The 11938-nt window shown below is 40.2% G+C and overlaps 1 protein-coding gene across 1 annotated transcript in view; it reads right to left on the bottom strand.

Moving 5' to 3' along the window:
- The window catches only part of LOC123970357 (vasorin-like), a 32677-nt gene extending 21614 nt beyond the window's left edge, over positions 1–11063 (bottom strand). Inside the window, exon 1 of the mRNA XM_046048369.1 lies at positions 10885–11063. The gene's annotated coding sequence lies outside the window, so the exon portion shown is untranslated. The remainder of the gene's footprint in view (positions 1–10884) is intronic.
- Between the last annotated feature and the right edge of the window lie 875 nt (positions 11064–11938).

Genomic DNA, 11938 nt, shown 5'->3' on the forward strand with positions numbered 1-11938 from the left:
TGGGTGACTATTAAATTCAGTTATTGTGAACAGATGGGTAATCTGTGAGAAAAACACCTGTTCGTAGATGGTCTACAGATAGGCTACTTAGTACTGAAATAATGCAACCCTACCCATGACCCGATAAATACATTTAAGTACTTTTACAACTACATTTAAAAATATCTTCACCTTAAATATGTTTGTACAGCAGGATTATCTAAGATTCCCTACTTAAAACACATTATATCCTCCTCCTAACCGTGAACTAAGCTTCTAACCACAGGTCAGGAGCTGTAGTTCGAATTATGCAACTTAACGACAGAAGTCACAAACATTAGTCGGATCTACAGTTTTAGGGAACACCTGCATCGCTTAACGATGGTTTGTCCCATGTAAGTTACCAACTTAGTCACCTCTATAGTTTGAACTGGGGTTTTGGGAAAGCGTTGCATTGCAACTGCATAGTTCCAACCAAGGAAGTTGCTATCGTAGTTAGCAACGATGCTTTTGGGAAACGCACCCCTGAATAATGCATCCTTAAGGTCCTTTTCAATTTCTCAGACACTTTGCAGTGGACATTGATCAAATTCGGTTATCACCACATATTTTTGCTGGATCTCAAGGATTGCTACTTCTATTAAGTGTAATAAAATATTAATGAATCTAAATTATCATAAAATATATACTTCAAATAATTTTTCAGCATTGATGAACCCACAAAGAATATCTCGTTAGTAGCCTACTTGGTGCATGCAATTCTTGGCAGGCATGCAAAACTCAACAACACCAGACTCTGCTTTCCCTAGTTTAAATGTTCGTTCATGCTGTATGTGTTTGCTGTCTTTTTTATATACATACACTCCTACACATGCACACGCAACACACATTTCCACTATTCACTCTTCTCCCCGCCAGTGTACATTATAAGCTGCTACAGCATAACTTTTGATCTGCTTGCAATCTCTTTGAAGTGGCTTTCGGTTCTCATCTGTGAACAAGATGTCCATATTAAAAATACCACAGGCTCGCCCACAGCCACAGTTTTCTACACTGGGTTCAGTAGGCAGAAGATGTGTAAAGTGCAGAGTCAGGTGTAAAGCAATTTAGACCAATGCTTTATCTGAGACAGCACTGACTAAAACAGAGGGTTGGTTAGAAAGTCGGAGGGAGTGTCAACAAATTGTAATGACCTTTTTTTTTTTTTTACCAGATAAACCTGATTTGTCTATTGGTGTCTCTATCCTTTGTACTTTTTACAATAATGCGAGACTACAGACAGCTCTTCACTGTGTCCATACTGAACATTCACAATTGTTTGAAGTTGATAGGTTTTTTTTGTGGACACTGTTTGCTTGGCGTAATTACTCTCGGCTTTCTGCATATTTTAATATTTGAGTTTCTGATCTACAGCAAACCAACCATTGCAATGTCACCCACAAACAATAAAAGACAGCTTTGCCCTGCCTCTGCCTTTTTTGTCACTGCACCAAACAAAGCTGTTTAATTTACATAAACACGCTCACTTCCACAGTAGTTTTATTTAGATGCTTTGGATTATATGGATCATTTATCATGTCCCTTTCATCTTTTTCCACCCATGATTTATTGAGGGGTTTTTTCAACTTTGCCATCAATGGGCTTATTGTTGCACCAGTGAAGACAGACATGTCAAGCACTAGAAAAATATTATTTATATTTTGTGTGTTACAGTAAAATATGACACTTTTCAAAAATGTCCCGACAAGTTAACTCTGCTTTTTCTTAATGTCATGAGAACAAATACATCCAGTACTACATGACAAAAGAAGTTATTGATTATTGACTGATTGTTTGGTACTTGCTCAGTAGGTAAGATTCCTAGATTAATCTGGATTGCAAGTTTCAGTCTGATTCAACACTCTCTGTATGGCTCCCTCTCTGTTCCTGTGTTTCTTCTGCTTTGTCAGTTTCTTGTCGCAGTCTGTGGGTTGACTCCCCCTTTGACTCCTGACCTCTTAATCCCCTGCCAGCTGCAGCAAGGCCTCCAAGGATGACTCTGTGATTGTGTGCATGTGTGAATCTGTGAATGTGTGTGAAAAGAAATATTTATGCAAAAATCAGTGTAAGATTCTGAGGAATTCTGTATATACCTGTATTATTTGTTAAAATCAGCAATGTCTACCAAATTTATTGGAATATATTATCATAAATGTGCATGTATCTTTATGTGTGTGGATTGATGAATGTGCATGTCTCTGGTCTTTTCAGCAGCAGTGTAGCTCTAAGACTATGAAGGACTGCGTCAGTTAAATAATGGGCTGCATAAGTGAGTATGCAAGTATAGACACACAAACAGCCATTATAATTATTGCAAATACACATGAGGTGATTATTTACACATGTGTCTGACTTGGGGCCAAGCAGGAAACTCCAGGTCTGAAATTAAGCCAATGTAGAAGTGCCTTCAACCTGCAATCTTTCTAATGGTCAGCAAGGGGGACTCCACTGGTTGCAATAAGAAGTCCGATAGTATGTAAGCTTATGTGACAATTACGCTACTTCTCACTTGATTTATTACCTCAGTAAACACTTTCCTAATAAGTTAATGGTCTCAACCGCTAGTTTCAAGTCTTCATCAATACAGCATGATGTTCATTTGGTAAATTAGGGTCCCATTTAGAGTAAAACAGATGATTAACAGAGTATGCTTTAGGGTGTGGTCACCTTGTAATTGAAAAGCCACGACTACGACAACCTGTCAGGCGTAGCAAATGTGTATCCCTCATCATCTCCACCCTCTCATCCAAATACGGTTTGGTTTGGATTCCAAAAATCCAAGATGGGGACGGCCCAAATGCCAAACTCAAGGCTTCAAAACGGTAGTACATAAACCAATTGGTGATGTCACAGTGGCTGCGTCCATTTCTTTTATACAGTCTATAGGCCAAACAAGTCAAATCAGTCCAAATGTTCCTGGTTGAATTTGTTCAGGAACAAGCATGTTGCCACTTGGGCAGTCAAAGTTGTTCTTCTGCAGACATAACAGTATGTTTTATTAATATACTTGGGACTGTAGTATAGCTACAGACCCTTTTAGTCCATTGGGTTTGTGTAATTGAACCCATTCTCATCAAGCAATAACTATGGCACACTGCAATTTATGATTTAGTTTAATTTCATCATCTGACATTTGAAAAAGAGGAATCCTTAAATTAAACACTCAACAGCTAGTCTGTGGTGATGCTCTCAGTAGCCTCAATTTCCTGGGAAACCAACTGCAGTCTTTAATTTCAATAACCTCATCCTCCTTTTTGCTCTTCCATTGCTACTTGTCCAAATAGTACTAGACTATAAATAAAGTGTAAATGTACTCATGTCACAATATTCAATAAATTGTCTGAATCCAATACAATGAAACAGGAAATGGTCACAAAACCAAACAACCAAAGTTATCTAACCAGAGCTTCAACCAACTAATTATCCTCCAGTTCAATCTAGAAGTCCACAAACACAAAAAAGGAAATATCAAGCACTGGTGTATTTATAAAAAAAATATCTTTACATTTATTTTAAAATCACACCAGCATTAAAAATGGGAGTTGTAAATTGTGTGAATTTATTGTTTTCTTAGTGACCAAGTTTAGAGTTTATATTCCCCTTTATTAAGTCTTAGTTGAATGAAATGTACAATCCTGAGAAAAAATGTTAAGGGGGTGATCAATGGCACAATACAGAGAAAGCATGTTGCTAGCTTGTTAGTGTTTTAGCAGTAAGCTCGCCAGCTACAATAATTTATCAACTAGCCCTGTAAGTAATCACAATGTCACCTTTGTAGAGGTTATCATTGGACAGATTGTTAGTATATACTCAGATGTGCAGACAGTTGGGGCGGCTGTGGCTCAGGAGATAGAGCGGGTTGGCTGTTAATCGGAAGGCCGGCAGTTCAATCCCTAGGCTATTCCGCCAGTGTATGAGTGAGTGTGAATGTTAGTTTCCGTTTGAGCACTTAGGCTCAGTGTATGACTGGTGGATGTAGTGTAAAAGCACTTTGAGTGGTTGAAAAGACTAGAAAGGTGCTATACAAGTATGGAGCATTTACAGTTTTCTGTCTCTGTATAAAATTTGTCTGTGTGAAATTTGCAAAAAGGCCAGCAGATCAAAAACTGCAGTTTACACGGCACGGTGGTCCGGTGGATAGCACTGCGGCCTCACAGCAAGAAGGTCGCGGATTGCCCGGTTTCCCCGGCCTTTCTGTGTGGAGTTTGTGGGAAGTCAGTGTGGGTTCTGTCCGGGTGAACCCACTGTCCAAAGACATGTGGCCTAGATTGATTGTTGTGAGTGTGACAGGTTGTCTAAGTGTGGCCAGGGTGTACCCCATCTTTCGCCCAATGTCAGCTGGGATTGGCTCCAGCAACCCTGTACGCAGGATAAGCAGTTGATGATGGATGCATTTCCATCAGAGTATATTTAATGTTTTGAGTAAGCACTGATGAATTTGCCAGTCCAACGATTTGGTTGAAAAAAAAATTTTTTCAACGTTACATTACATATAACTTTTAATGGCTACATTTGTAAAGGAAGCAGCTATATAACAGTTATATGTAACCAAAAAAAAAATCACTTTTCAAACAAATTTAGATCACTTTTAACCTACAGATCATGACATATTTTGATCAATTTGTTTTAATTAGCATTTCAATTATCTTGTTGGTAACATTTAGTTTATCTGCATTAACATTACTACAAAAATATCATTAAGAGTTAAAAGGACAAACGGGCAAACACAGACAAAAGCAGGTTGCACCGTGCAACAAAGGGACAGTAAAAGGGAACATGATACTACATGTGCACCTGAATGCAGACACACATAAGCATGGAACACATTCCCCCAAACTTACACCTGAGGAAAGTATGGCTCATTAATCTTTCACATGTCCGGACATATACGACGTGCTACACACGAGCGTGGACTTCGGAGCACGCGTCCATGGTAACCAACACTGCCGGTATACCTTCGTGTCAAACGGCTTCTCTCTTCACCTGTGGTGCTTTTGAGTTGTTCAGAGCAACGTAGACCCAGACCTCACCCCTTTGAAGTGCTTTGTGAGGCCCTGCAGCCCCCAGGCCACTGTCTACTTCCAGCCTGTTTGTGTGTGTTGGGGAATGAGGGCTGTTGCATGGGGATGAAGGAGAGTGTGTGTGTGTGTGTGTGTGTGTGTGTGTGTGTGTGTGTGTGTGTGTGTGAGCCCTCAGGAAAATAAGAGAGAGGGGCTCAGAAAGAGGGGGCTGGAAGGTGGGGATACCCTGATCTATCTCACCAATTCCTACACTAACTCTCTCTCACACACACACACACACACACCTTGCCCTCAGGTAGTGGTATGGCTGCTGCAGGGGTAGGGTTGTGTTATCTTAAAGACTTCAACTGATTAGGTGTTAAGTCAGAATATAAAAGCTTTCCATATACAAAGTCCCTGACTCCCCTTGATTTTTCACACAGCAAAAAAAATGTGTTTAATACTTAAAATTTGTTGAATGCATTCATTTTCAGATTATGAATGAATTGTCTAAATGACTTGCTCTTATTCTTATGTTTTTATAATGATTTTTAATGGTAAAATAAGTTGTTCCACACAAAAAGGCAGATATTGTAAGTAATTAAATTAGAAATGGAGGTAGAAGATAAATTCATCGTGTCATATTGCAAAAACCATTATTTATGCAGAATGAGTGCTAAGGCTTATTTTTGTTTTTCACAATGCGTAAATCTATACATTGTGAAAAACAAGTTATTGCTAAGTGCACAAAATATTATTGTTATTTTTGGTCAAAAGGTAACTGCTAACTACATTAGCTTACCGCTCTGTCATACCACCAGGCATACTCTGGCTATCTCAAAGTGAATCTGATGGTCAGATCTAGATGGGCAGACAGAAAGAAGACTACACACTGATAGCATACTGACAGCTCTCAGTTTTAGTTTGCTTGACGAGTAATCAAACCATGAGAGCTGACTGAACAGTGTACAGATTCTACTTCCTTCAGTCTGTCCCTGCTATGTAGCCAGGCAGCTAGCAAGCTGCCTGCAGATATCAAGCTAATGTGAAGAGACAGAAATTAGCAAATTAATTAGTATGCAGACTTTTCTGCAGCACTTACATTGACAGCCATGTGGCGCAGGTCGTCAAAATTCTTGCACAACTGTCTTGTACATCAAAATAAAAAAATATAATATTCAGTCATGTTTTGGCCCCTCCATGCGTTTTGCAGGACAAAATGATTAAAAGTGTGAATCGTGCCCGAGCAACTCAAAACGGGTGTTCACTCCACACCTCTTCAAAGATAAATCCAACATACTAAATGTGGTCTAAATATATATTCTGGACAAGATGTGTACTTCACTTCATTTAAAGGAGATGAACTGAAAGACAAACTGCGGATATCAGGTTATCAAATCGTTCTCATAACCTCAGTCTGGTATTTCCACTTTGAGTAATCTGACCACAGACCTGCTGTTGGAGGCATCTTTCTGTCCTGGTGCCTCATGGTACCACAGAGGAATATTACGAGGAATCTATATGTGCCACACACTTTACCTTCCTACTGAACCGCCGTGTTTATAGAACACACTGTGAGGATGAGGGGGGGAGGTACTTAGAGACACGCTTCATGGGTTAAAAAAGGAGTAACAACCCCTAAGCCCTCCCTGGGGGTGGATGGGGTCGATTTCTAGGAAAGTAGAGTTCCCCACTGGTGAGCATGTTAAGTCTCAGTCTGTTATAGGTTTGAGTTTAGAATTCCTCAGGTGGCAAGGAACCTTGAAAAGACGTAAAGAAAGTATTTTATGTTGCTGAAAACATAAACCAAGCAATATCTCACCTGCTATAATTGAAATAATAGTATTCAGCAAGTTCATGTTATATATGAATATATATATAGATATATGTGAGGTATATAAAGGTATATAGATATATAAAGATATATGTGAGGCTGCAATAGAAGAGCATTTATAGTGTCTGACAAATATTGAGGCATTATATTTACCATTTAAAAACAATCAGTTAAGCATCCAACATCGCCCGCCTCCGGCCCTGCTACTCTACTACTGCAACAGCATCCTCTACAGTTCACCTAACAAAACCATCAGTAAACTTCAGCACATCCAGAACTCCACTGCCCGCATGCTCACTTCCAACCGACGCAGAGATCACATCACCCCCATCCTTCACAACCTTCACGGGCTCCCAGTTAAAAACAGGATCCACTTCAAACTTCTACTCATCTCCTATAAACCCTTAAACAAACTGGCCCCACCCAACCTCCTCCACTAGTCGCCTCAGGTCCACGGACACAACAACACTAAAAACCCTCATGACAAAGCGGTCATGGGCCTATTCCGTTGCTGCACCCTGCCTCTGGGACGTCCTCCCTCGCCACATCCGACAGGCTAACTCCATGCCATCTTTCAAACAGGCCCTCAAAACCCACCTTTTCAAGACTGCATCCCCAGTTATCTTCCTTCCCCTATTTTTTCAGTATTCCAACTTTTATATCATTGCAAATTGACTGTCTTTTGGTTTTGGACAAAACAAAACATGTTACCTTGGTGTTTCTGTAATTGTGATTAGCATTTTTTCCAGGGATTAATCAACAACAAAATTGTTCATAATTGTGCCTCTAGAAACTTGCAATTTCAGTTGATACTGCATAATTTGGAAAAATGCCAGACGCGTGAGCAAAAATGGAGCAACCAGGGAACCAAACCATTGTCAGCATTTGTTATCAAAACAGCTTGTTACTGTAAATGGTTTCCATATGGTTGCAGAGTTCCAGGTAGGCCTGTTCATGCGGGGGAAATCAGCCCCGCGCAGCATAATGACTGAACTGAGCAGAATGATTTATCAGCAGTCAGAGGCTTGATGCTGGACGTCCGCTCCATCTACTCAGTCCCCACTTCCTTAAACACTCCCAAATGAGCTGACAAGCCGCTCAGCCCAAACCCCCTTTACACGTGCACAACAGCAAAAGGAGGGAGAGACCAAGATTTATTCCACCTGTTTTATGTGACGCTTGATTTTGTGCTTAAAAAACGTAATAATGGAAACTCCAGAAATTATAAGTGAATGTTTTCCAGCCTGAGGTTGGAAAATGGCATATTGATAAAACACAAAGCAATGGAGGAAATTCATTTTTGTCTCAAGTCACCATGTTGAGCATTTTTTATTTGATTATAGCCTCTTTCGATACGATTTTGTTAGAAGAAAAAATAAATTAAAAAAATTAAAAAACAATCCCAGTGAAAACTGGTGCAGTGTTTGTACTCTTTCAGCTGGATAAATCCAATTAATTCTGTATACCATGTAGCTAGAGTGAAGTTATCACAAAACGGCTGATAGAAAAATTGTTAATGGTTCTTTAGCCTAATTTCTGACAAAAATATTGCGCAACAATTTGAAGAAAACACAATGAATCGTAAATAGATTTTTTCGTAGGCGATTTTTTAGACGTGCAATCTCTCCTCAACATTATCCAGGTGTTTTAGTTGCCTCACGCTGACCATACCTTTTCCATATCCATGATCTTTCCCTAATCTTAATCATAACAAAGTTGCCATGTGCAGATATTGTAAAAGGAAAACATTTTTAAAAGGTTGGCAAAATTGTCATTGAACATAATCAGGTTTGCAGAATCGGCCGTTATCAATGTTTTATTCGGTGATGGGGCTGGGTATCATGAGGATTTGAGTGACACTCTGTTCCGCATGAAAGAGAAATCGGGAGAAAAATATTAGGCTAACAGCAGAAAACCAAGATGGAAAACAGTTCTAACAGAAACCAGAAAAAGAGAGGGTGAGGCTGGAAATGAGCCTCTCTGCAGCGGTAAAAATGTCACTTTTGCACATGTCAAACACAGTGGAAGGGGAGTACAGGAACTGAATGACAGAATGGCAAAACCGGTCCAGACAACAACATCAGTTTGATAGCCAAGAAAGACTTTCAGTGATTTAACAGTACCAACATCTTCTAGGAAGCAGGACTACAGTCTTCAAAAATTAAGAACAGCCAGTTGTGTCACTGATGTTATTTCCCTATAAAGTCTACCAACCAGTGGTGACCGAAATCTGACCTACAGGGTGTGTGTGTGTGTGTGTGTGTGTATAACATCACAGCACCACAGGGCACACTTAAAACCCACTAAGAGGAAGGGCTTTAAGTTGGTGTGGCTGATAACAACTTAAATCTCATCTACACACACAATCCAATCCACGATTCCATCCTCTTCACCTAGTACTTCTTAACTTTCTTCATGGGGTTATTAACTCCCAAACGGGGGAGCTTTCCTTTGGATTCGTCCCTATTTAGTTGTCATGGTGGCATGACCCGAACACTTATTAGCTGACCCTTGGGATTAGTCCAAGCTGGAAATGGGGTGGGGGTGGGGGGTTAAGCCTTCCCCTCGAGGTGCTCGCTGCAGCATCTCACAAAAACCTTAATTAAATTGCTGAGACACCAAGTCAGGAATGTTTGCTTTGCTCTCCCGTACGTATTCCTGTCCATCCCTCTTACTCCACCTTTCTTTGCTTTTCCCATACTCATAGTCCATGCTGGGTTTGTTTTTCTGCCTGCTCACTAACCAATATTGATTTGGAGAGCTCTTATTGCCTCATGGAGCCCACAGACAGTGAAGGCAGGTTGCAATGTAAGGTAAAGATGGCATCTCTTGGTCAGCATACCACTGTCTATAGATGTCTTAGATTTGTCTGAACAGCTCAGTCATGCATTACTAACTCTCCCTAACATATTGCTCATGCATTACCAATTTTTAGCATGCCGTGCAGGTTTAAAAGATATATATGGGGGGGGGGGGGGACTAAAAAAAGAAATACATGAATAAAGATCACTATTCAGTCAGTTTCTATCTTTTCTACATGTCATTTCTACAGGTAGATCTAAAAGTGGAAAAGGCTAAATATCTATATTACATTGTAACTGCACAACTCAACACTATCCTTATTAACAAAGGAGATTATTTTTCTGAACAAGGACTGCACATACATACAGCACCTGAAGCTGCAACATGCAAAGGATTTAATAGATTTAATAGATTAGCTAAATAGTTGTCAATTGATTTTCTGTCTGTCGGCTAATCGATTAATTGACGAATTGTTAAAGCTCTATATAGTAGAGTAGATCATCAGAGTTCACCCACAATAAATAACTAACATCTAGTGCGCAAATAAGACATTGACTATAAACATGTGCAAACCTAAACACACACACAGAGACAGACAGAGAGAGAGAGGGAGCGAGAGAACCGCACTTGCAAAGGTAACACAACATGTAAATACCATAACTTATTAAACCCAGCCTTTATGCCCCAATGGGAATATCTTGATCCGTCAGCCAATCAAACCGATTGAAGTCTCGCATAACAAACAGCTAAAGGGGCAGATAAGAAACCTCCAATTCGATGCATTCTACACAAACACGGTCTGAAGCAACGACAACGATAAGAGCTAATCCTGTTTCCACGTAGCCTATCTCTCCAGCAAACACCCAGTGTCTATCCTGTCCGTGCGTCCCCCTGAGCGCGTCTGGCCGGCAGATCCTGACCCGAGATAGTGACCCGCGCGCCGGGAGAGGAATGCGAGCATACGCTGACAAAGTTACACAAGGGAAGCTTTCACTTGTGAAGAAGCTGGGTAAAGGTACTAAAAGAGGCTGTGGCTGGATCAATTGTAAGAGCCTCTCAGACTGATGGGGTTTGAATCGATTACACAGCATCTAAAAGACTTCATGCACGAGGAGAGTTTCATTGAAAAAGGTAGTAAAATCGAATAAATTTCATCTAGGTAGAGTTATTGTTCTATTCAGCCATGTTGTGCATAAAAATACATTACATCTGCATTTCATTCAAGCTTACCTTAGTAATCCAAAGTCCGCGGGAATGCACGCGAGCAGCTTCAACTCAATCCACTTCGTCTGCCTGTCTTTCTGTAAGCTATGCAAAGAACCAAAACTTCTTGTAACGCAGCAGAGTGTCCACACGAAGTTCAAACCAAAAGGTGTATCGCTGCAGCGCACTCGCTCCGTCTGTCTGAGTTGGAGACCCAGGTCTGCCAGCGTTCAGGGGCGCACAGACTTTTCAACAATAGCGCTCATTGAAGTACAGGAGGCGAGCACTTAAACAAGCTGGAGAAGTGGGAGGTACCGTGTGAAGCCGGAGCGTGCGGTCGTGCGCGTCCCCGAGGCAGGCTGCACCTGCAAAACATATCAACAGCAGAAAGGTTGGGTTTATTCTCCACTTCAAAGTGACCTTTTGCTGGAATGCAATTTACAACTTTATTTACTTAATTTAGTAAAGCCTAATATTACTAATAATACTATACCGTTGTACTTTTTAAATCACTCTTAATTGGTTATATATTATTTATTGACTGATTGATTGGAATTGTTATGTTCAAGGACACTTGAGGAGTGTTCAGACCTGCATTTCGGAACAGTTTATTAAAGCTCAGGCGCTGATATCCTTAAAGCTGCATTCATTTATTTTTGGTCACTTGGGAGTAGTGCAACACAACACTGATAAAGTTGATATGGCATACTTTTTAGTACAGTTTTTTACAGCCAGTGCTGTGGCACCGGGGTTTTCTTGTTTCCAAATTTTCCCACTTCTCACCAGATTATTCAATACCGTTACATGGATGAGTACTTTCAGGCCAGATCAACTCTATATAGAACTACATTTTTTTCCTCACAAAACTAATATACAGCCTATTATGATATAAATATCAACAAATAATGCTGTAAATAAAAATGTGATAAGAAAGAAGCTTTTAATAAATCTTTTCAAAGTGCTCGAATTAATCCAAAATTGTAACCCTAACCCGTAAGGTAGGGGGCGTCAGTGTGCATGTGTGGCATAGCGTGTGTGTGTGTGTGTGTGTGTGTGTGTGTGTGTGTGTGTGTGTGTGTGT

This window comes from Micropterus dolomieu, linkage group LG04, assembly GCF_021292245.1.
Source record: "Micropterus dolomieu isolate WLL.071019.BEF.003 ecotype Adirondacks linkage group LG04, ASM2129224v1, whole genome shotgun sequence".
Lineage (NCBI taxonomy): Eukaryota > Metazoa > Chordata > Actinopteri > Centrarchiformes > Centrarchidae > Micropterus > Micropterus dolomieu.